Source organism: Procambarus clarkii, chromosome 18 (assembly GCF_040958095.1).
Source record: "Procambarus clarkii isolate CNS0578487 chromosome 18, FALCON_Pclarkii_2.0, whole genome shotgun sequence".
In the NCBI taxonomy this organism is placed as follows: Eukaryota; Metazoa; Arthropoda; class Malacostraca; order Decapoda; family Cambaridae; genus Procambarus; species Procambarus clarkii.
Genome location: NC_091167.1, coordinates 13,185,294 through 13,210,937, shown reverse-complemented (window position 1 = coordinate 13,210,937; position 25,644 = coordinate 13,185,294). Strand labels below are relative to the sequence as shown.

Genomic DNA, 25,644 nt, shown 5'->3' with positions numbered 1-25,644 from the left:
ATTTCTCCTTCCTACGCACAACGCTCATTATAACCACAATCCTGGTTACTAATACCTGTAAATGAATAATTGACCACAAGTTTATTTTGAAAAGGAACCTAAAAAGTCGTTTGAAGATTCCTAGATGGACAAAATAATGCTGTGGTGCTGTGGCTAACGCTGTGAACATCGTGAACAGCATTGAATCGCTGATATTTGAACATTGTACCCAGTCATTATCACACTCGGGCTCTTCTATAATACTATCATGGCTAAATAAAACAGATTATATATATATTTTGACAATATTAGGCAATGCTGTGGTCACATGCTGAACAGCAGTGCTGTGCGCTCATGCTGCGAGCACCAGCCTTGGTTGCTCACTCACTACTGAGGCTCTGACACCCGGCAATGTGGACCATGATTTTTTTTTAAGATGGCGCCTGTTTACAAGACCCCTGAGGAAGCTGATGTGAACCCCATGTAGCTGCGGGAGTTTTGAATGGAACGTGAAAAATATAAACACCCGGGGGTGCGTTGCGCGCCCTAAGCCTGGGCCTGCAGGCACGTTGCGCAGTTAAAGGGTTAAATGGCGCATCGCATCATATGAGGCTTTGGAGTACCGCACACGATTTGAAAGACCTGCGGGGTATAGGGGGTCCCCATACGCTGCCCAGGGGCTATAGTAAACAGCCGCCATTGAAAAAATCCAGCTCGCGCTACTATCGCGTGGGAGGCCTTAGTTACCCAGCAGCCACCATGTCGAGCGCACGGTCGAACGCTTCCCGGGCACGCCCCACGCAATCACTCGCCCAAGAGCAAATAACCAGTGAATTATTTTCCGATGGTGATTTTGATGACTGATATTGATAAAGACTACACACAATTGACCAATGGTAGTACGGACAGTGAAAATGAGATACAGCCACCTCCCATGGCGAGGCCTATACGCTCACCCATGCCACCTCGCCCAGCGTCTACACCAATTCACCCTCGACCACACAGTTCCTGTGCTTATTTAGAGTTTGAGGATATTTTCGGTGACGAGTCAGAGGAAGCTGACTCTTTTTCTGGTTTTAGTGAAGTGGAATCAGAACATAGTGTTACAGAGCCTGGTGCTAGTACCAGTGGTGTTACTGGGCGAGATTTTGTCGCATCAGCAGCGTCTCGCCCAGCCAAGCGCCACCACATGGAACAACATGAGGCACCAAGAGCCTCATGTTCATGTGCTTCTACCTCACGTGCACGTAGCGGCCATACTGTGCGTAGACGAGCTTCAGCTCCTGGTCCACAGGGTGCATCGCTTCCTCGCTGTAGTGACCCTGTTGCGTCCCCTGCGTCTCGCAGGACACCAGGTGTACTAGTGTGGAGTGGTGCTGGTTTTATTCCCCGAATTCCTGCCTTTGACAATAAAGACTTTGGGGTTACAGAGATTTTTCCTGGTAATAGAGACGATATGAGTGAATGTGATTATTTTACAGCATTCTATGATGAGCCGCTCATGGAATATATTGTACACCAAACGAACCTTCATGTGGCTCATCTCATTAGAAGAGAAATGACAGAATTTTCACGATTACAATGTTGGAAAACCACCAATGTAGGTGAAATGTATGTGTTTCTAGCAATATGTATGTTGATGAAACACTGTCAAACATGCTATCACAGATTACTGGAGCAAAGATCTATTCCAACACCTTTCTTCGGGAAATATGTCCTGAGACAGATTTCAGATACTTCTTAGGTGTCTGCATTTTGCAAGTAATGAGGACCGGACAGAGGGTGATAGACTTTGGCGAGTGAGGCACTATATGAATGAAGTGATTGGAAAATTCAGAGATTTTTACGTACTAGCACAGAAGCTGGTGATTGACGAATCCCTTGTACTTTTCAAAGGACGTGTTTCATTCAAACAGTATATTCCCTCCAAACGAAACAGATTTGGATTGAAATTCTTTGTACTGTGTAACTGTGAAACAGGATACGTGTTACACATGATTCTGTATTCAGCTAGCGATGTAGACATTCATGCTAACGACGAACATAGTTTCTCTGGTAGTGTGGTGAAGTCACTGATGGCACCATGGATGAACAAGGGCCACATCCTATACACACATAATTACTATACAAGTACATTGCTAGCTAGGTTCTTGATTGAAAATAGAACCGGGTTGACTGGCACAGTAAAGGCACGAAGAAGGGAAATGCCAGTGTTTGACAGTGGACTTGCAGTTGGTGAGTGCCAGGTACGGAAATGTGATCAAATATTCTCGGTACGGTGGAACGACAAGAGAGAAGTGAACCTGCTGACAACCGTTCATGAGGGTACAATGTTGAACAGTAGCAAGGTGCACCGTGTAACAAGAGAACCAGTATATAAGCCAGATTGTGTTCTTGACTACAATATCAACATGCGTTTGATTGATAAGGCTGACATGATGATTGGCACTATCGAGTGTGTGCGGAAAACATTGAAGTGGACGAAAAAAGTGTTTTTCCATCTTGTTGACATGAGCATGTTGAACTGCTACAATTTGTATCTGGTGAAAACTGGACGTAAACCTATTTTCCGTTCATTTGCTTTTACACTTGCAACGCAGTTATTAGCAAAGTTTGGTCAAGAAGTCCCTGGCATACGAAGACCAATCATGAACCCAGCTGCAACACCCAGGCTCACTCACATAGATGCCTTTCAGCAACACAGACTAAAGAATTTGCCAGCAGGTGGAAAGCGTGCAATAGGCCAACGTGCATGCCTAGTATGTAAAACAACAAAACGGAGAGAACAGAAACGTAAAATGGTGCAAACATGGTGTGAAGGGTGTGCAGTTGCATTGTGTGCTGTCAACTGCTTCAAAGACTACCACTCGCTCCAAGATTTCTAAATGTGCAATAATAGTGCAAAAACATGTACATAGTGCATGCTAGTGTGTACATATAAAATAATGAACATTGTGAATACATAATATAATGGCGTAATGGAAAACGTTTGTGTGCGCATGTGTATACTCGATGTATGCAACTTAAATTGACTAACTGTGAAGTAACATTATGTGCAACACAATTAGTGACTAATATTGCAAAGAATACGTGCCTAGACACTGTAAATAATGCCACGAATTTATTTTCGCGTCAACTCTGGCTGCTTGAAGACTGCGTGCGACGCCTCCGGGACGCACCGTGCATGAGCGAGCATGCAAACTGTGACGTCGTCACCCATCTTGTCGGCTCAATTATGTCGCCGGTAGGTACAATTGATTTTTTTTTATTTTTCCCGTGATCAGGGAACACGACTTAACAGGTTAGAAAGTTTTTTTTTTTTTTTTTTTTTTTATGCGCCTGTGGGTGTCAAATGGTATATAGCCATGCACCATTTAAGGGTTAATATACTTACTACTCTCTCTCATCTCATTTTTTTCTTGCAATGTATCTGTTATCATTTTATTAATTCTGCTAGAATATACCTACTTAAAATAATCTGTTAGATTAAGGACCTGCCCGAAACGCTGCGCGTACTAGTGGCTTTACAAGATTGTAAATACTATGCTATGTATTCTCACAAACCCAATGTACCTTCTTGTATATAAATGAATGAATGAATAAATAAATAAATAAATAAATGAATGAATGAATAAATTACCTCCTTTATTACAACATACTTTCCATTACTGTTGCCTTGCTTTTTTCTTAGATTTCCTTCTCACCTCTCTCTTGCCTATTTATTGCCATTGCTTCCTTCCTCTCATCACAATCGACTTCATAATGGTCCAGGACGGACCGAAACTTTGTCGTCTCTTCAATTTGTAGTGTGTGGTTTGGTCAACATTTTTCAGCCACGATATTGTGACATCTGCATAAAAAAGTTTGTGTACTCGCCTGTTTGTGCTTGTGGGGTGTGGTGCTACATAGCCTTCCTGGTTTGGTGCCTTTTGATAATTACTTGTGCTTGCGGGGATTGAGCATTGGCTCTTTGGTTCCGCCTCTCAACCGCAATCTACTGGTGTACAAATTCCTAAGCCTACAGGGCTCTATCATATCTACACTTGAAACTGTGTATGTAGTCTGCATCCGCCACATCACTTCCTAGTGCATTCCACCTTTTAACTTCACTTCACTTCACCTTTTAACTTAAGCACCTTCATCACCTTCAGTGATTAAGTGCTTAATTGCACACTAGTTTCTTTATCATCTACCTCGCCCTGTCAGAGTAAATGAAACAAATGTATGTGAATGCATGTGTGTGTGTGTATATATGTATGTATATGTGTGTGTGTGTGTGTATGTATATGTATGGGTATAAAGTATATATGGAAGCTGGTCAGAATTACATTTCACTTTTGTGAATGTACATTAATGACACTATGTGAAAGACACATCTAACACTTTATGTAGGGCATACGTAAATCTGTGTATCTATGTACAGTATTTATGTATGTAGGTTAGCTTAGCATTTTAAAAGCACCGAATCACCTTCTGTGGTTGAGTGTTCAATAAACCCTTGAACTATATGTTTAACACTTCTCTAACCCTGTCCATGGAGGACAGAAGAAAATGTATATATGCTGGTTAGCATTGTAAATGTGTGGCCACGTCTGTGGTAAAAAATAATAATAATAATAATAAAAAAAAAAAAAAAATTAACTACTGACACTGAAAGTTCTTTCTAATGTCTCTGTGGCTCATTTGGGTACTCGGTTTCCACCTGTGTCCCCTTGTTTGTGTACCATTCATGTTAAATAAGCCATCCTTGTCTAACTTGTCAATTCCTCTGAGAATTTTGTAGGTAGTGATCATGTCTTCCTGAGCTCTTCAATCTTCCAGTGACGTGAGGTGCAGTTCACTCAGCCTTTCCTCGTAACTCATGCCTCTTAGTACTGGAACTAACCTAGTGGCATATCTTTAAACTTTTTCCAGCTTCGTCTTGTGCTTGACAAAGTACGGGCTCCACGCTGGGGCCGCATACTCCAGGATTGGCCTTACATATGTAGTATACAAGGTTCTGAAAGTCTCCTTACACAGGTTTCTGAAGGCGGTTCTGATGTTAGCCAGCCTCGCGTATGCCACCGATGTTATTCTCTCGATGTGGGCTTCAGGAGACAAGTTTGGCGTGACATCAACTCCTAGATCTTTCTCTATCCGTTTCATGAAGGACTTCATGCCCCATTCTGTATCCTGTGTCTGGCCTCTTATTTCCTCCTCCTAGTTTTATTACCTTACACTTACTTGGTTTGAACTTTAATAGCCATTTGTTGGACAATTCCTTCAGTTTTAGTTTTTTTTGTGATTGGAAGGAAACACATGCATAGTGGGGGACTTCTTTATTTGTTTATAATAATAATTATTTTATAAGGAGCCGGTTGGCCGAACGGACAGCACACTGGACTTGTGATCCTGTGGTCCCGGGTTCGATCCCGGGCGCCGGCGAGAAACAATGGGCAGAGTTTTTCACCCTATGCCCCTGTTACCTAGCAGTAAAATAGGTACCTGGATGTTAGTCAGCAGTCACGGGCTGCTTCCTGGGGGTGGAGGCCTGGTCGAGGACCGGGCCGCGGGGACACTAAAGCCCCGAAATCATCTCAAGATAACCTCAAGATAATAACAATTATAAAACATAATTAATAATGCATTTATAATTAATATTAGTTATTAACTTTTATAAATTCTTGATAACATAATACCTTTATAACCATAATGAATAATTACGATAATAATTCATACAGTAATTATAACAGCCATTACATTAACATTGCAATAATAGACATAATATAATTTAATAGATATATAAGGTTTAAGTTCTTTAACCCTTTAACTGTGCAACATGCCTGCAGGCCCATGTCTGGGGTGCGCTATGCACCTCCAGGCCGGGCTGTGGTGGGTATGTGGGCCTGCGGGCTGCTCCAAGCAACAGCCTAGTGGACCAAACTCTCACAAGTCAAGTCTGGCCCCGGGCCGGGCTTGGGGAGTAGAACTACTCCCAGAACCCCATCAACCAGGTATCAACCAGGTATCCAGGTATTTGTATTCAAAACTACCATGGCTACATGAGGTTCACATCAGCTTCCTCAGGGTTCTTGTAAACAGACGCTATCTTTAAAAAAATCATGGTCCACATTCCTGGGTGAGTGTGCCTCAGTAGTACTCACCTAGTTGTGTTTGCGGGGGTTGAACTCTGGCTCTTTGGTCCCGCCTCTCAACTGTCAATCAACTGGTGTACAGATTCCTGATCCTATTGGGCTCTATCATATCTACATTTAAAACTGTGTATGGAGTCAGCCTCCACCACACTACTACTTAATGCATTCCATTTGTTAACTACCCTGACACTGAAAAAATTCTTTCTAACATCTCTGTGGCTCATCTGGGTACTAAATTTCCACCTGTGTCCCCTTGTTCGTGTTCCACCCCGCGCTAAAGAGTTTGTCTTTGTCCACCCTGTCAATTCCCCTAAGAATTTTGTAGGTGGTTATAATGTCTTTCCTTACTCTTCTGTTGTAAGTAGTGAGTGAGCAACCAAGGCTGGTGCTTGCAGCATGAGCATACAGCACTGCTGTTTAGCGTGTGACCACAGCATCGCCTAATAATGTCAAAATATATATATAACCTGTATTATTTAGCCATGATAGTATTATAGAAGAGCCTGTGTGATAATGACTGGGTACAATGTTCAAATATCAGTGATTCAATGCTGTTCACGATGTTCACAGCGCTAGCCACAGCACCACAGCATTATTTCGTCCATCTAGGAATCTTCAAACAACTTTTTAGGTTCCTTTTCAAAATAAACTTGTGGTCAATTATTTACTTACAGAAATTAGTGACCAGGATTGTGGTTATAATTAGAGTTGTGCATAGTATTGTGAAAGGAGGAATTTTAGTGAGGAAGGGAGAGAATTGAGGTAGCCTCACTTTGTGTGTTGCAGCCACTCTTGGTTTGCTCACCATACTAGCTTCGTGGTTCGCTATGGTGAACACACATGTACATGGGTATATATAGTGTGTGTGTATAGTGTAATAACAGCAACAGGAGTATGTTGAGTGGAGCTATTTTGGTGAAGGAGGTGACGTCGTAATCTTAGCGTCGTCTGCTGTGTGATTTCTCATGCAGTGCATGGTGGCCACTGTACTGTTTGGACACAATACCAGCTGACTTGCATAGTTCTGGTAAATAAAACATGTAGATAGTAATAACATAATATATAACATGTGTAAATAGTGTAATAAAAACAATAACAGTATAGTGGGAGGAGCAATGTTGGCAAGTAAGATGTTGGAGGAGTGAGGGAGGGCCTGTCTGGGTGTGGCTGCTCACACTCACGATGTTCTGAATGTGTTGATGGTAAATGTATATAGTGTGTGACAGTGTATAGTGTGTACATATGTTGTAAATATACATAAATGAACATGAAACATTGGTGGGAATAACTGTATGATGGGAGGAGCAATGTTGGCGAATAAAATGTTGGAGGAGTGAGGGAGGGCTGGCTGGGTGTGACAGCTCACACTCGTGATGTTCTGAATGTGTTGATGGTGAATGTATATTGTGTGTGAGACAGTGTGTAGTCTGTAAATATTGTATATATACATAAATTAGCATGATACATGGTAAAAATGTGCAACATATGTGTACACAAGTGTCATACACGTAACAGTGTCCTTGGACAGTACGGATGTTTTACTGCCATAGTATAGTATACGTGTTCATTATACATAGGATTAGCAAGTAAAAACAAATAAAATGTATTTGGAACTGTGCGCATAAAATGAACAAAATTATATTCGCGGCAACTCCCAGGGCGCCCTACTGGCCCCAGGAGCGTACGTCATGAGCAAACGGGGAATGATGTCACGCGCCAACTTACGGATCCCATAGCAGCCAAAGTAAGTACAATTTCAAATTTTCTGGGGGGGAGCCCCGTCGGCTCCCCGGAGCTATCCCAGGCTGATATGCTAATGTCAGACTTTGGCATCAGTCATGTGTATGGAGTTCTTAGGCCTATTGGGTACCACGGCCAGAACCGGGTCCCCTCAGAGAGGCAAGGGGAGCAATGGCCTATAGAAGCCTCCGTGTGGTTGGAAGCATTCTATGTCTGCCATCGACTGGAACAGGCACCCAGAAAGGTAAGTGCCCCAAAACAAACCCCTATTCTGGTTAAAATTGCTACCAAAAGCCGAACTAGTGGATAGACCTCCCCAACAGAAAACGAGTAAACTAGTGTGACGTCACACACCGCCGCGCCGCTGTTTGCGCAGCTCCCCCTCCCCGGGAGGGGGAAGGGGGAGCCCCAGACCCTCCACGCCGGCTACCCACACCTCAGTTCTTGAGTCTGATGCTATAGGCGAAGGTCGTGTGCTCTGGCTCCGGTGTCGCTACAGCACTGTGTTTTGCGTGTGGTGTTGGTTTTGTGGGTGCGAGAGCCAGGAGTTATCTTCAGTACTCGGGCTGCATGTGCCTAGGGCTGCCTTCCCTAGGTGCCCTGTAAGTACTGCCCTTGAGGCTTGGGGCCACCTTCCACAGGCTCCTCGGGGTCTGCCTCTGCTGGTCCGTTTTACCTTTTCGGTTTTTCGGCCACCTGTTGGGCTCTTGGGTGTTCTGTTCTCCCTTGTTACCGGCAGGTAAGAGGCAGTTTGCACTGGTAGGGGCGCAGGGTGCTGCACAGCTTGTGTTCCCGACATAGCGGCCGGCTCTGTTCCTTGGGGTTCGCTGTCCTCTTGCGGGGTTTTGTTTTTCCTTTTGTTTTTGCCTGGTGGGGGGGTTCTGTCATATTATTCCATTCGTTTTTTGCCCTGCCACTGTTCTCCTCGGTGGCGCCCCCTGCTAAGTCCCCGTGAGTGTACATGTCCCTGGGGTACAGCTATAGAAGTTCGCTTGGTAGTTTTAGGCGCCGGTTAGCAGCGCCCTGCCTGGGACTACCTGAGCGCGAGTCCTCTTAAAGTAAACACTCAGGACCCTGGGAATCCCCTAGGGGGCGCGTGGGTCCGATGGATGTGACCCCGGAGTCCCCGCTCGCTGTAATTACCTAAGTGTAATTACCCAAGTGTAGTTACAAGATGAGAGCTACGCTCGTGGTGTCCCGTCTTCCCAGCACTCCTTGTCATATAACGCTTTGAAACTACTGATGGTCTTGGCCTCCACCTTCTCCCCTAACTTGTTCCATCCGTCTACCACTCTGTTTGCGAAAGTGAATTTTCTTATATTTCTTCGGCATCTGTGTTTAGCTAGTTTATATCTATGACCTCTTGTTCTTAAAGTTCCAGGTTTCAGGAAATCTTCCCTATCGATTTTATCAATTCCTGTTACTATTTTGTATGTAGTGATCATATCACCTCTGTTTCTTCTGTCTTCTAGTTTTGGCATATTTAATGCCTAACCTCTCCTCGTAGCTCTTGCCCTTCAGTTCTGGGAGCCACTTAGTAGCATGTCTTTGCACCTTTTCCAGTTTGTTGTTGTGCATCTTAAGATATGGGCACCACACAACTGCTGCATATTCTAGCTTTGGCCTAACAAAAGTCGTGAACAATTTCTTTAGTATATCGCCATCCATGTATTTAAAAGCAATTCTGAAGTTAGAAAGCGTGGCATAGGCTCCTCGCACAATATTCTTTATGTGGTCCTCAGGTGATAGTTTTCTATCTAGAACCACCCCTAGATCTCTTTCTTTATCAGAATTCTTTAAAGATTTCTCACATAGTATATAGGTTGTGTGGGGTCTATGTTCTCCTATTCCACATTCCATAACATGGCATTTATTAACATTAAAATCCATTTGCCAAGTGGCACTCCATGTACTTATTTTGTCCATGTCTTCTTGAAGGGCATGACAATCATCTAAGCTTCTTATCCTTCCTATTATCTTAGCATCATCAGCAAACATGTTCATATAATTCTGCATACCAACTGGTAGATCATTTATGTAGACAATAAACATCACTGGTGCAAGAACTGAACCCTGTGGTACTCCACTTGTGACATTTCTCCAGTCCGATACATTGCCTCTGATCACAGCCCTCATTTTTCTGTCAGTCAGAAAATTTTTCATCCATGTTAGAAGCGTACCTGTCACTCCTCCAATATTTTCCAGTTTCCAGAACAACCTCTTATGTGGAACTCTGTCGAAAGCCTTTTCTGGGGGGAGCCCCGTCGGCTCCCCGGAGCTTTACCGGCTGATATGCTAATGTCAGACTTTGGCATCAGTCATGTGTATGGAGTTCTAGGGCCTACCGGGGACCACGAGCCAGAACCTGGCCCCCTCAGAGAGGCAAGGGGAGCAATGGCCTATAGAAACCCCCGTGTGGTTGGAAGCATTCTATATCTGCCATCAACCGGGTCAAGCATCCAGAAAGGTAAGCATTCCAAAACAAACCCCTATTCTGGTGAAAATTGCTACCTAAGCCGAACTAGTGGATAGAACTCTTCAACAGAAAACAAGGAAACTAGTATGACGTCATACGTCACCGCGCCGCTGTCTGCGCAGCTCCCCCCTCCCCGGGAGGGGGAAGGGGGAGCCCCAGACCTCCCACGCCGGCTATCCACCCATCAGTTCTTCGGCTGATGCTATAGGCAATGGTTATGTGCTCCGGCTCCAGTGGTTGTTTCAGCACTGTACCTAGAGTGTGGTGTCTGTTTTCTAGGTGGTGCGTGAGCCGGGAGTGATTCTTCAGTACTCGGGCTGCATGCGCCTAGGGTTCCCTTCCCTAGGTGCCCTGTAAGTACTGCCCTTGGGGCTTGGGGCCACCTTCCACAAGTTGGGTCCTGCCCCTGCTTGGCCGTTTACTGCTAGGTTTTCGGCCGCTCTTTGTGTGCTCGGGTGTTCTGTCTCCCTTGTTCGCCTTAGAGTAAGGGGCAGTGTTTGCACTGGTGGGGCGCAGGGTACTGTGCAGCTTGTCTTTACCAATCATAGCGGCCGGCTCTGTTCCGCTTGGGTACGCTGTCCTCTTGCGGGGTTTTCTTTTTCTTTTTGTTTATCTACCTGGTGGGGGGGTCTGCCTTCGTTCTTGCCCCTTGTGTCCCTTGTGTTCTGAGTATTTTCTAGTGGTACCCCTGCTAGGTCCCCGTGAGTGTACACGTCCCGGGGGTTCAGCTCTTAGAAAGTTGTTTGGTAGCTTTGGGTGCCGGTTAGCAGTACCCTGCCTGGGATTACCTGAGCGCGAGTCCTCTTAAAGTAAACGCTCGGGACCCTGGGAAACCCCTGGGGGCGCGCGGGTCTGATGGATGTGACCCCAGAGTCCCCCCCTCGCTTCCAGCGAGTTTGAGGGTTGCTCTCACCCTTTGTCTCTGGGTGACTCTGTTTTGCCTCCGTCTGCTGCCTGTGGGGTCGGTGACACCTTCGACCCGGAGTCCTGCGAGTTTGGTTGCTCGTTGTGGCTCGGTTACCCAGTTGTGCTAACAAAGCGGGTGCGGGCAGCAGGGGCGTTGCACTTGAGCCTTGGTGGTGGCAACGTTCTCGTGGTTTCCTCCCCGGGAGCCCCGGGGCTGCCCCGTTGTAGTTCGTTTTGGGACTTGGGGGTGTTGGTTGCTTTGGTTCCATCCACGCCCCCTTGTCTTTCCCCTGGATCACCCTTCCTGCCTGCATCTGGTTCCTTACCGTCTGTAGGTTCGGGGCGGGGTTTTTGGTGGTGTTGAGACTCGGGCAGGCTCGGGGAATTCCCCTTCCGGGGTAGTGACGGGGGCATTTGAGCCTGTTCCTCCAGCCGTGTTGTATGAGTCTGCCAGTGGGCTCCCTTCCTTAGTGTTTTCACGGCTGCCCCGGTTTTCTGGTACGGCCGGGGCTTTGGGGGCACGGCTTGGCCCCGGGGCTGGGGAGGGGCTGACTTGGGGGGGCCTTGGCCCTGTTAGGCCCCGTGGGGGTTTTCATCCCCCTCTAGGCGGGGCTCGTGGTTACGCGGAGTGGGGTCTTTCCTCCCCACTCGCCGTACGTGCTGTTGGACGTCGGCCCCTCCCCGGGCTCGGTTCCTTGGCCTTTGAGTCGGTTGGTTCCGTCCTGTGGGTGGATGTTTCCTCCCACCCCTTTTTGGGACAGTGTTTTGGTCATGTTTCCCCGTTTGATGGGGTTCTGCGTGACTTCTGATCTCGGGTGCGCCTGCGCCTTCGTGTGCCTTCGGGACTAGTGTTGGCTTCTGTGTTCTCGAGGGTACGGGAAGGTTTTTCGCTACTTCCCGCATTATTGGAACGTCTGTCGGCTCCTCGTACTTGTCGCTCTGTTGGGCTACTTGTCGCCCTGTTGGGCTACTTGTCGCCCTGTTGGGCTACTTGTTGCCTTGTTGGGCTACTTGTCGCCCTGTTGGGCTACTTGTCGCCCTGTTGGGCTACTTGTCGCCCTGTTGGGCTACTTGTCGCCCTGTTGGGCTACTTGTCGCCCTGTTGGGCTACTTGTCGCCCTGTTGGGCTACTTGTCGCCCTGTTGGGCTACTTGTCGCCCTGTTGGGCTACTTGTCGCCCTGTTGGGCTACTTGTCGCCCTGTTGGGCTACTTGTCGCCCTGTTGGGCTACTTGTCGCCCTGTTGGGCTACTTGTCGCCCTGTTGGGCTACTTGTCGCCCTGTTGGGCTACTTGTCGCCCTGTTGGGCTACTTGTCGCCCGGTTGGGCTACTTGTCGCCCGGTTGGGCTACTTGTCGCCCGGTTGGGCTACTTGTCGCCCGGTTGGGCTACTTGTTGCCCGGTTGGGTTCCTTTTTGGGCTCTTTGCTTCTTTGGCCGGTTTTATTGTTCCTGCTTCCTCTTTTGGCTACTTTTCTCGTGCAGTAGTCCTGGCTGGCGCCTTCCCGCAGGGAGGGTGTGCGGCTTGGCCAGCGTGTTATGCGCATGCGCCGTGGAGTTTGTTTTGGTCTGGGCGGTGTTTCAGTGCTGGTGTTTTGCGCCCTTTTTTGCTACAGTGCTTCGCCTCTCGTTCTTCTCCCTGGCTGCGGTATGTGCCCCTTTGCGCCGGGGGTGTCCTGGTTCCCAGTTGTGGGGAGGACACCGCGGTTTTCCCTGTGTCATGGGTGTGGACCGCCTCCTTCGCCTCTCCCTGCTCTCCTGCGGGTCCGGCAGGGTCCGGCTCTGGCGTCTTCACCTGGCGGTGCTCCCAAGTTCTTCTGGGCACGGTTGAGTCGTGTCAAGTTCGTGCCACCATTCGCCAGGTGAGTTTCTGCGGTCTGGCGTCTTTTGGCCGGGCGCTGGATGCGGCGGTGTTTATATACCTGTCTTTATTTAGGTATATTTTTGTACGACTGAGACCGTTCGCACACCAGTGACTGTCCCTTTATCACCCCCTTCCAGTCCCCCTCATGTGCATGTCCAACCCATGCTGGAGTCATTCAGGGGACCCTCCTTTTTTAATGTTGTGAGGTGTGGGGGTTGTGGGGTTGGTTCTGTACTCACCTGGTAAGGCTCCTGGCTGTGCTTGCAGGATTTGAGCTCTGGCTCTTGGGTCCCGCCTATCTGGTAGAACTTGCGGGATAGTACCAGTGGCGTGCAGTGGTGCTATTGGCACCTTTGGGGAACACTGTATTACCATCAGAGGTCTGTGCTTGTTACACGACCTACTTGCGAGCATAAGCCTTCTTGCTGGTTCGTCCGTGGACTTCCAGGGCGCACTGGCCTGTTTTCGTATGGCAGTTCCGGCCCGTCCTGGTTGTGGGGGTATGTGGGCCGGTGGACTGCTCCTAGCAGCTGCCTGGTGGGCCATCCTCTGGCTGGTCTAGCCTGACCTTGGGCCGGGCTTCAGGTGTAAAAGAGCTCCCAGTACCTCATCCAGCAGGTATCGAGCGGGGTTTCTCCGCCGTCGGTCGCCTGGTGCAGGTTTCTGGGCCTGCAGGGTTTTGTCGTGTCTCCGTTGGCCCTGTCTGGGGTCTGCCTGCTCCGTTCTCTGCCTGTGCAGAGGGGAGTTGCTATTTACATGTTGCATGTTGCAGTGGTGCCTGTTGCTGCTGCTGCACGTGTGCATTGGTACCGTGTTTCACGGTGGCGTGTCCTTGTTCCTGTGTCCGGTTGTGGAGTGGCACTTTGCTGCCGTTTTGTGCCTGGGGTTTGCGTGGGGTTTTTGTCCCTGCCTGATTGTCCACCCCTGGTTGTTCTCCTGGTTTTTTTTTGTGCTTCTGCTCTTTCTTCCTGCCTCCTCTGCAGCAGGGGTGTTCTACGTGTGTTCTTAGGCATTGGTCAGCCTGTGTCCTGTGATGTGCTTCTTTGTCTCGGTCTGTTGCAGTTGTTCGTGCCCCTTGGTTTGGGTCCTGTTCTGGCGGTGACCCTTCCGCCTTCTTTGGTTTCCTAGCTTGCCCTGCCGTTTTTTTTTTTTTTTTTGGGGGGGTCTTGCAATGTCTCGCGTCGGACCCGTTGTTTCTGAACTCCTGGCGGGCTTGCATGCTTTGGGGAGTTTTTCTGTTCGGCAGACGTTTCATCTCCTTGTGCCGCCTGGGTTTCGGTGGTCGCGCCCGAGATCTTCTCGCGGCTCCACCTTTTTCCTGGGCTCGGAGGGGCCTTGTCGGGGCTGCTTATGTTCTGCCTCGCGGTCTCGCCTCCGGTTGGTGGTCGGGTGGCTTTGTGGTAGGTGTCCCACCTGTGTGCTACTCTTGGCGGCAGTATGGGGTATTTTGGCGGTCCTTCCTTTTCCTGTCCCTTCTTAGGTGGTTACTCTTGTTAGCTTGGTTTACTCTCGGCTTGATTTTCTAGTGGGGGTTGGGGGCCGTCGTCTTGCCACATACTGTCGCCTCTTTTCGTGCGGCGCAGGTGGAGCCGCTTCAGCTTGCTTTCGGTCTTGGTGTTGCTTCTGCACCGTTAGTAAGCTGTCTTGTGCGTCGTTTCACCTCCGGCCTGTTCGTGCGCCGCTTGCACCATCCTGGTCTCTGGTCAGCGTGCTCTGTCTTCTCCTCGGTTGGTAGTGCCCCTTCGGTTCCGGTGTGTTTTTTCGTCGGCTCTTTCCTTTGGGCCTTTGCCTCTGGGGGTCGAGTCGCTGAGTTTTCTTGCTCCTTCGGTTTTAGCGTTTTGGTTGTTTGGTTGGCAGCAGTCTCCATCTTTTCTGGCGCGGGGTGGGGCTGCTGCATTCTGGAGGGGTCCAGGGTTTGTTGGTGCTTCGTTGGTCGGGCCGGGGGTGTGTCGTTTTTGTGTTCAGTGGCGGCCCTCCGCTGTTGTTTGCGTGCCACGGCGTTTGGGTCCGGAGCGCGTTTTGCGTTGATCCGGTTCTGTTCTTCCCGGTTCGCGGGTGATAGTGTCCCGGGTGGTCAGCCGTGTTCTTGCGGCTAAGCTGCCTGTGTTCTTCCCTCATGCCTGTGGCGTTCGTGGCTTCGCTGCTCTCGCTGCCGTCTGGGCGACGTGGCCTTGCGGTCTTTCGGGCTTGGATTTTTGGTGTTCGTGCAGGGGCCTTGCTGCTCGTGGTTCTCGTGTTGTTCCCGGGATTTTCGGGGCTGTGGTGCCTTGGGTTGGCGTTTGCTGCCGGTTGTCTCGCCTCCTTGGGGGGTGCGTGGTGTCCGCCTCCTGGTTCTGTCCCTTTGACCTTCCTCTGTGGGTAGTTAGCTCCGGGGAGCCGACGGGGCTCCCCCCAGAAAACCAGCGTTGAATGTAATGAAACGCCATTTTCTGGGTGAGACCCGGAGGCTCCCCGGCAACCCTCCCTCCCTCCGGTCGGTGTTTTTCGCGTGTTTTGACATCCAGCTTCAGAACTGATGGGTGGATAGCCGGCGTGGGAGGTCTGGGGCTCCCCCTTCCCCCTCCCGGGGAGGGGGGAGCTGCGCAGACAGCGGCGCGGTGACGTATGACGTCATACTAGTTTCCTTGTTTTCTGTTAAAGAGTTCTATCCACTAGTTTGGCTTAGGTAGCAATTTTCACCAGAATAGGGGTTTGTTTTGGAATGCTTACCTTTCTGGATGCTTGACCTGGCAGACATAGAATGCTTCCAACCACACGGGGGTTTCTATAGGCCATTGCTCCCCTTGCCTCTCTGAGGGGGCCAGGTTCTGGCTCGTGGTCCCCGGTAGGCCCTAGAACTCCATACACATGACTGATGCCAAAGTCTGACATTAGCATATCAGCCGGTAAAGCTCCGGGGAGCCTCCGGGTCTCACCCAGAAAATGGCGTTTCATTACATTCAACGCTAGTTTTTTAGGTCCAGATAGATGCAGCCAACCCAACCATCTCTTTGCTGTAATATCTCTGTTGCTCGATCATAGAAACTGAGTAAATTCGATACACAGGATCTTCCAGATCGAAAACCATACTGTCTGTCTGATATTATATCATTTCTCTCCAGGTGTTCTACCCATTTAGATTTAATTATTTTTTCCAATATTTTGACTATTACACTTGTCAATGGTACCAGTCTATAATTAAGGGGGTCTTCCCTGCTTCCACTTTTGTAGATTGGAACTGTTAGCCTTTTTCCTACACATCAGCTACAACTGTAAACAGGGATGCCTGAAAAATCAGTTGAAGAGGAATGCTGAGCTCAGGTGCACATTCTCTCAGGACCCATGGTGAAACTCCATTTGGACCAACTGCTTTGTTCTTATTTAGCTCCTTGAGCATTTTTTCCACTTCGTCTCTAGACACCTCTATGTGCTCTATGTTGTTCTCTGGAATTCTTATTGTATCTGGTTCCCTGAAGATTTCATTTTGTACAAACACACTTTGGAACTTTTCGTTTAATGTTTCACACATTTCCTTTTCATTTTCCGTGAATCTATTTCCCATTTTCAACCTCTGAATATTATCCTTTACCTTCAATTTGTTGTTTATGAATTTATAGAATAGACCTGGTTCTGTTTTACATTTGTCTGCAATCCCTTTTTCAAAATTTCTTTCTGCCCCTCTCCTCACTGCCGTGTAGTTGTTTCTCGCATCTTTGTATCGCTGGTATGTTTGGGGGTTCGGCCTCTTCCTGTATTGATTCCATTTTTGTGTCTTTTGGTCTCTAGCCCTCTCGCACTATCTGTTGCACTAATCCTGTTTCCTAGTTCTGCTTCTCTGTTTTGGTATAAATTTTTTTCTGCCTTTATCATATATTTTACAAAACCTGACATACATCTCATTCACTTCCCTGCCTAGCAACAAGTCTGTCCAATTATACTCACTAAAATTTTTTCTAAGGTTGCCATAATGTCCTCTCCTAAAGTCAGGTTTTTCATTTGCATCGACCGTGTGTGTGCGAGTTTGAGGGTTGCTCGGTCCCCTTGTCTCAGGGTGACTCTCATTGTTTTTGCCTCTGCCACGCTGCCTGTTGGGTCGGTGATACTTTCGACCCCGAGTCCTGTGAGTGTTGCTGCTTGCTTGTGACTCAATTTACCCAATCCTCTGATGATTCTCTTTGGGTACAGGCGCGCGTGCGTCGCAGTCTAGGTTTCGTCTGTTGCAACGCGCTTGGTTGGTTGCTCACGCAGATGCCCCGGGGCTGCCTCGCTTTGCTTTTCGAGACCCGGACTTGGGGGGTAGGGGTCGCTTCGATCCTGGTTCAGTCCGCACCTCCTCGTCCTTCCCCTTCTGTTTGTTCTGGTCCCCCTCCCCTGCTTCTGGCCCCGAAGCGTCTGAGGGTTTTGGGGTCGGAGCAGGGATTACTTGATCTCGAGACTCGGGCAGCTTTGGGGGGGGGGGGTGCCCCTTCTGGGGGGGGGGGGCGGCAGAGGCATTCGAGTCTTGTCTCCCGGCCGAAGCTCCTGGGTCTGACCAGTGGGCCCCCCCTTCCTCCAGCTTTTCCGGCTGCTCCATCCTTGTCTTGTGGGGTCGGGGCTTGGGGAGAGGACTCGGCCTCGGGTCCTGTGGTGAAGGACCTCGAGGCTGGGGAGGGGCTGACTTGGGGGCCTTGGGCCCCGCTGGACCCCGCCTGGGTTTTTCTTCCTTCTGAGCGGGGCTTATTGTTACGAGGAGTGGGGTTTTCTTTTCCCCCACTGCGTATGAGTTGGATTTAATGACGGCCCCTCCCCGGGTTCGGTTCCGTGTTCCCCGGGTACGTCGGCTCCGTCTTTCCGGAGGTTTTCGGCTTATCGCATCCAACCTGGTGTGGTGTGGGCGGCCTTTGCAACTTACCTCCTGCATAAGCTGGATTATGCCTCGGAAATGGATCCGTCCGAGTTCAGGTTTGGGACTTCGTTCCCTTTCTGGCTCTGTTACGAGGTTCTGGAGTCTTCCTGGCTAGCGGACTGCCCCTTGTTTGTTCTGGATTCCTGGCATTCCTTCTATCATTCCCGCACGCTGGAGTGGTGGGAAGCTTCCACAGTGCTTCAGGCTTTCCTGGGGAGCGAGCTCGAGTACCTGAATGAGTGCTTGTTTACCCCTGCCATTCCCGCGATGCTGGCGTTATTCAGCTCCATGTGCAGGTTCCCACCCTTTCGGTGGCGCTCATTGCGGAGGACTTGCGCGCCCGGGGCCTTTTGGCTTTAGCCTTGCGGTTCTTTTCCCGCCTGGAGCTGTCCTCGGATTGGCTCGTGGAGAATGTGAGGTCGCTTGGGTCCGTCCCGGGGTCCGCACCTTGTCCTCGGCTGCGCGTTCGTCGGCTGCCTTGTTAAAGCTGTTCATGCCGATTTTGCGGGATGCTGTTTCCCTGTTTTATGTTTCCCGTCTCGCGATTCGGCAGACGGTGCTGGGTTCCTCCGTGGAATCTGCTTGGGCTCTGGCTCTTAGGCGTTCTTCACCTTTTTGTCCTCTTCTGTTTGAGGAGTTGGCCGTGGCGCAGTTTATTCAGGCTGCATCGGCGGCATGTCGTCCGGTGTCGGACTTGTTGGTTTTCCGGGGGTCCCGGGGTGGGTCTTCCCGGAAGGGTCGTGCCAGGGCTCGGGGTTCCTCTCGTCGTGGTAGGCCTCTGGTGTCAGGTTTGGGTTCGGCTCCTACTCCGGACCCTCCCTCGTCTGGTCGGTGCGGTGTTCGCTCTGTGCGGGGTTCTGGGTCTCGTAAAGGTCGCCGGCCCTTCGGGGGGGGGGGTGGCTTGCGCTGTTCGCCCGCGCCTGGTCCCACGATCCGTGGGCCTTTCGGGTCATGTCTGGCAGCCTGCGGTGGCGTTGGGTGGCCCCTTCCCCCTTGTGGGGGGTCGGGGCTGGCAGGGCAGGTTTCTTCCCCTGCGCTCTGTCGAGTCGTCTTGGAGTGGGTACGCTTGGGCGTCGTCGAAACGACGTCGTCCCTCAGATGGGTTTCCCGTCTGTTTCCGGTTCCGAAACGGGACTGCGCGGACCTGCGGTTCATTCTGGACTTGTCCCCGTCTGAACCCCTGGGTTCATTGCCCCTCCTTTCGGATGACTACGCTGTCTCAGGTTCGGCTCAGAGCTCCGAGCGCTGTCTCAGAGCCGGGAGCTTGGATGGTGTCCCTGGACCTTCGGGACGCTTATTGGCATGTCCCGATTCATCCGCGGTTCAGGGACTGGCTCGGTTTTGTTGTGGGTCGTCTAAGTTACCGCTTTCGTTGTCTCCCGTTCAAGTTGAACCTGGCACCTCGCGTGTTCACACGCCTTACACGGGTTGTGGTGGCTCGTTTGCGTCTCCTCGGTGTTCGGGTGTTGGCCTACCTCGACAACTGGCTGGTTTGGGCTCCCAGCCGGTCAGCTTGCTTGCTAGACAGGGATTTGGTTCTTTCCCAGCTCGCCGGGTTCGGGTTCTTGATGAACTGGAGGAAGTCCCATCTGGTTCCCTCTCAGGTTCGGTCTTGGCTGGGTCTCGTTTGGGACTCTCGAACTGCCTCCTTCTCTCTCCCTCCGGAGTCGCTCCTGCGGCTGCGGTCCTGCCTTCGTCCGTTTCTGGTGGGTCCTCGGGTCACCCGGCGGTTGCTTGAGGGGCTGTGCGGGAGCCTGAACTTCGCGATGGTGGTCTACCCGCCGGGTCGGGTTTGGCTTCGTCGGCTGTTTCTGGTTCCTTCGGGGTTCCTCCTTCCGCCTCTCTCGCAATCGCAGAGTTCGACCCCCGGGAGCCTTGCGTCAGTTGCTGCGTCACCGGCTTCCTTTTCGGGTTTTTCGGGGTTCAGTGCCTTGGCGCCTACCCGAGCCCTCGCTAGATGTGTACACGGATGCGTCGTCTCTCGGCTCGGGTTTTGTGACCAGTGCTCACCAGGACGGCCAGGAGCATTGGGATCCGTCCTTCCGTTGAGCTCACAGCACGGTGCGGGAGTTCGCGGCAGTGTGGTTCTCTCTTGGGAGGATTCGGGTGGCCCGTGGATCGACGATTCGGCTCCATTTGGACTGCTCTCCGGTGGTTCATTGCCTGAACCGCAGGGGTTCGATGCGGTCCTTGTCTCTTTGGGGTTGGTCGCTTCGGGTGACTCGTCTGCTGAGTTCTCGGCGTTTGGTTCTCCTGGCGGTTCATGTACAGGGAGTGTCCAACGTCTTGGCCGCCCTGTTTCGCTTCGTTCCCCTCTCCACGGAGTGGACGGTCGACGACGAGTCCTTCCATTGGCTTTGCCAGACGTTCGGGCGTCCCGAGGTGGACCTCTTCGCGTCAGCGTGGTCGCGGCATCTTTCCGTGTATGTGGCGCCCTTCCCTGATCGCAAGGCTGTCGGGGTCGATGCCTTTCGGCTAGACTGGTCGAGGTGGGGGTTCCTGTACCTCTTTCCCCCAGTTCGGCTGTTGCTCCAGGTCCTGACTCGCTTAGAGACTTAACAGGGGAGAGTTGTCCTTCTGGCCCCTTGGTGGCCGGCCCAGCCTTGGTGTCAGGCGCTGGTTGCTTGGTGTCCGAACCCGAGGGTTTTCCCGTGGTTCCGCCTCTTTCAGCAGATCGGGCCGTTACGTCACGTGGCTGGTTCGATCTTCTCCTCGAGTCTTCGCGTATGGGTTTTTTTGACTCGAGTTTATCATCTCTATGGTGATCAGGTGGCCTCCTTGTTGGTGTCCCACCTGAGGGCTTCTTCTCGGCGGCAGTATGAAGTTTCCTGGCGGTCCTGTTTCTTTTTGCGTCTTCGTCGTGTTAGTTCCTTCTCTGTTCGGGTGGTCTTGTCCTTCCTTTCGTGGTTGTTTCAGGACCGTCATCTTATGCCAAACACTATTGCCTCGTATCGTGCGGTGCTGGCGGAGCCGCTTCAGCTTGCCTTCGGTATCGATGTTACGTCTGCGCCGTTTCGCAAGCTGCCTCGTGCATTGTTTCACCTCCGGCCTGCTCATGCGCCGCCTGAGCCGCCCCGGTCTTTGGACAGAGTGCTTGCTTTCCTTTTGTCTCCTCGTTTCGTTGTGGCCCCTTCGGTCCAGGATTGTTTTTCCAAGGCACTTTTCTTGTTGGCTTTGGCCTCTGGGGGTCGGGTAGGGGAGCTTCATGCTCTCCTCCGGTGCAGGGGTTTCTGCTCTTTTGGTCGTGGTGATAGTTTTCTTCGCTTGCAGCCGTCTCCTTTTCTGGCGAAGAATGAGACTGCTGCATTCCGGAGGGGTCCGTGGGTGATTGATGCTTGGTTGGTCAGGCCGGGGGTGCATCATGTTTTGTGTCCGGTTGTGGCGCTTCGCCGTTATTTGCGCGCCACGGCTTCTGTGTCCGGGGACGCGCTGTGGATTGATCCAGTTTCCCTTCTTCCCTGTTCACGGGTTCGGGTCTCCCAGGTCGTCTGCAGGGTTATTAAGTCCAGCCAGCCTGCGGTCTATCCCCGTGCCCATGACATTCATAAGTTCGCGGCTCTTGCTGCCGTCTTTGGGAATATGTCTTAGTCTGATATTCAGGCGCGAAGATTTTGGCGGTCGAACAGGGTCCTGGCTGCTCGTTACCTTGTGAATGTCCCTGGGGGCCCGTCGGGCCCGTGTTGCTTTGGGTCGGCGGTTGCAGCTAGTTGTCTCGGCTTCGAGTTGAGGAGTGAGCGACGACCACCTCCCGGGTAAGTCCCTCTTTTTCCGTCTGTGGGTAGTTAACTCCGGGGAGCCAACGGGGCTCCCCCCAGAAAACCAGCGTTGAATGTAATGAAACGCCATTTTCTGGGTGAGTCCCGGAGGCTCCCCGGCATCCCTCCCTCCCTCCTTCCCTCCGGTCGGCGTTTTTTTCGCGTTTTTGACATCCAGCCTCAAGAACTGAGGTGTGGGTAGCCGGCGTGGAGGGTCTGGGGCTTCCCCTTCCCCCTCCCGGGGAAGGGGAAGCTGCGCAGACACCGGCGTGTGACGTCATACTAGTTTGCTTGTTTTCTGCTGGGGAGTTATATCCACTAGTTCGGCTTTTGGTAGCAATTTTAACCAGAATAGGGGTTTGTTTTGAGGCGCTTACCTTTCTAAGTGCCTGTTCCGGTCAATGGCAGACATAGAATGCTTCCAACCACACGGGAGCTTCTATAGGCCATTGCTCCCCTTGCCTCTCTGAGAGGGCCCGGTTCTGGCCGTGGTCCCCAATAGGCCTAAGAACTCCATACACATGACTGATGCCAAAGTCTGACATTAGCATATCAGCCTGGGATAGCTCCGGGGAGCCTCCAGGACTCACCCAGAAAATGGCGTTTCATTACATTTGTGACGGTAAAGTGTTGGAGTGTTGATGTTCGGCAGTCCTCTAATGGCAGGTGGCAATGCCTTGTCACACTTACAGAAAAAAAAAGACTGCTTGCCTGTTTGTCTGTGGTAAGGTAATGGGAAGACACACAAAACACAAAATATAAACAATGAAATTTTAATTACTTTAGAAAACAAGATATGAACAAAGACAATCCCTCGGCTTACGTAAAATTCAAAACAAGTCAACAAACAAAACATGAATAATTAATAGGTGTGAAATTTACTCTAATATAAAATGAAGTGCAAGACAATAATAATAAGAATCAGGTGCTGAGAATACTGGCTAAAGCTGCCACCTCCCTTAGTACACGACAGCCAGGGCTTAGTCTACCAGAGAGAGATGTCAACTTCTAAGAGCACAGAGATATTCTGAGGAGTATGGCGTGAGCTGGCCAAGACGTCGACTCAGGTAGAGGGCGTGAGTGCAGGTGCAGGTGCGGTCGGCGATACATCAGCCAATCAGGAGCAGGCAGGCGGAGAATGGGTAGTTTGCTCGTTGACGACGGGCAGAGCCGGCGTGTCGGGTGGTGCAAGATACGCTTTGCTTCCTGGGCAGAACGTTTGGCGATACTGGTGGACGCATCTTCAATATAGTATCTTGTACTTATAGAATGACGTAAATGATATAGGGAAGAGCAGGCTCAATCTCTCTTGAAAGAGATTATCGTCACACATTCAACGCTGGTTTTTTTGACATACCCATACTGAGGGAAGGGTTTTTGACATTTAAAAAAAACTAAAGTTTTTCAAGAGAATTTATTTCCTGCGCACTGAGGGGGGGTGGGGGGGTGTCATATTTGGAGGCGGCACAGTTAAAGGGTTAATTGTTTAGTAATCATAAGTCATTATAAATAATTACTCCTAGAATAAACATTACAATTTTTAATTAACATTTATAAATTGCTTTTAGAATAGTAAGTGATAGTAAATAATAAGTAAGTGATAGTAAATAATAATTCATAAGAATAAATAAATTTTTAAATAACATTTAAAGTGACATTTATAGTTGCATTTATATAATTAGACTACATTATAATAGTAAATATAATATTATGTTGAATTGCAACAATAGAAATAATATAATTTATTAACCCTTAACATGCTAGGGGTATAATATCCTTTCTTCCCCACAAGCGCATGTAATTTTGAAAAAAAATAAATCATTTTTTCTTCCTAGCCTGTTAATTTGTGTTCACTGATCATGGGAAAAATAATAAAAAAAATCTTAAGTGGCATATATTGCCCGCTATGGGGCGGGGAAGTCTGGCAAAAAACAGGTGCTGACTCAGCATGTGTCCCAGGCGGTCTGTTGATCGCCAGCTGTCAGGCCAGAGTTGCCACAAAGAGATAATTACCTAATTATTTCAATGTCTCTGATTGATTTTTCATAGTTTTTTTGCTGTAATATTATTCAATAGTGTGTAGTTTGATATATTTATATAATAAAATGAGTGAATCATCGCTGTACTCAAAAATATGGTGTGCATATTGTTGATTCAATTATATTCATCAATTAGTGAACAAATACTTTGTTGGTTATTACACTATAAGCACAGGTTATATATAAGTATTTGAATGTTTTGTTCACCATAACGAACCACTAAGTAGCTATTATGAGTCAAAAAGTGATGAGGAGTGACCGCCGTTTACCAGCCAGCCACTCACGCCCTCCCTCAAGTCATCTGACTCACCCATATTCTCCTCCCACAATACTGTTTTTGCTTTTATTCACTATATACAGACGTTATATACAAGTATCTACATTCGTGTTCACCATAACGAGCCACTAAGTTGGTATGCTAAGTGGCAGTGGCAGCCCGCCACTGGCTGCCACTCTCTCCCTCCCTCACCTCGCCTGACTTGCCACCATTCTCCACCCACCATACTGTTTTTGCTTTTATATACAGACGTTATATATAAGTATTTACATGTTTTGTTCACCATAACTGTACATCTAAGCTTGTATGGTGAGTAAAGGCACAAAGACATAGGACCTCACACAGTCAGCTGATGGCTGCCGCCTTCAAGGCCAGACGCACTAATATTTCTCCTCCAACAATACTGTTTGTGGTGTTATTACGCTATATACACACATTATATATAAATATCTACCTGTTTTATTCATCATACTTGTACAAGTAAACTGGTTTGGTGCCCAGAAGACCATCGTGGTAACCAGTAAACATCACCGTCGTCTGCATGGTGGTGTTGTGCAGACGACGCCACCATCCTCGCCAAAATGGCGGCTCCCAACCTTCTCCTCTTGCTGTTTATACCCTCTATACACACATTATATATAAGTATCTACATTTGTGTTCACCATAGCGAACTACTAAGCTAGTATGGTGAGTGCAGTCAATAAAAGGTTGCCACACACAGTCAGAAGACATCGCCACTACCCTCCCTCCCACAGCATTACTCCTCCCTCCATGGCGCACAGTGCTAAATATCACCACAATCCTGCTATTATCAGAACCCTGGTCAGTTTTATCAGTTAGGGGTCTTCTGTAATAATATCATCGCTACATAATAGCATGAACAAGTATATTATGGCATTTTTAGGCAATGATGTGGTCACAAGCTGAACAGCAGTGCTGTTAGCTCATGCTGCGTGCATCAGGCTTGGTAGCTCACTCAATACTGAGGCCAATAACACCCAGGAGTTTGGCCCACGATTTTTTTTTAAAATGGCATCTGTTTACAAGAGCCCTGATGGTGTGGTGAACCCCGTGTATCTGCGGGCTGTTTAAATCTTGCGTAGTACTCCAACACATCATATGACGTGATGCGCAGTTGACTGGAACAACTTCCAACATGTCATATGACGTGATGCGCACTTTAAGGGTTAAATCTATAATAAATTCAATTTTATAATTACGTCTTCATTTGTATAAAATTACACTAATGCATTTACAAAGGGGAAAGTTAAATTAATTCTGGTATTAAATATCGTAAGACTTTGGAGGTTCTTTGGAGATTCTTTTCCACACAATGCAGTGTGGAAAACTCTGCTCCTTTCCATGACTTTGTTTTCCACACTGCAGTCTACACTAAGGAAACAAACATAGGAATGTGCCTCAATGCCAACAGTGACTGCCCAGACAGGTACAAGAGGAGTGTTGTTAACGCTTATGTCGACCGTGCTCTCACCCACAGCTCAGAATGGAAGCAAGTCGACGAAGAACTCTGTAGGGTAAGGCAGGTCCTAGTCAACAATGGCTTCTCCAATGGTTTCGAGGAAGACATCATAAGAAGGAAAGTGAAATGCCA

The 25,644-nt window shown here is 49.3% G+C and overlaps 1 protein-coding gene across 8 annotated transcripts in view; it reads left to right on the top strand.

Moving 5' to 3' along the window:
- Positions 1–25,644, top strand: part of LOC123750762 (uncharacterized) — a 387,264-nt gene that overhangs the window by 9,332 nt on the left and 352,288 nt on the right. The window contains exon 3 of one of the 8 annotated variants that reach the window (XM_069326265.1): positions 3,132–3,223. The exons of the other annotated variants lie outside the window; for them this stretch is intronic. The gene's annotated coding sequence lies outside the window, so the exon portion shown is untranslated. The remainder of the gene's footprint in view (positions 1–3,131; positions 3,224–25,644) is intronic. 8 annotated transcript variants of the gene reach the window in all.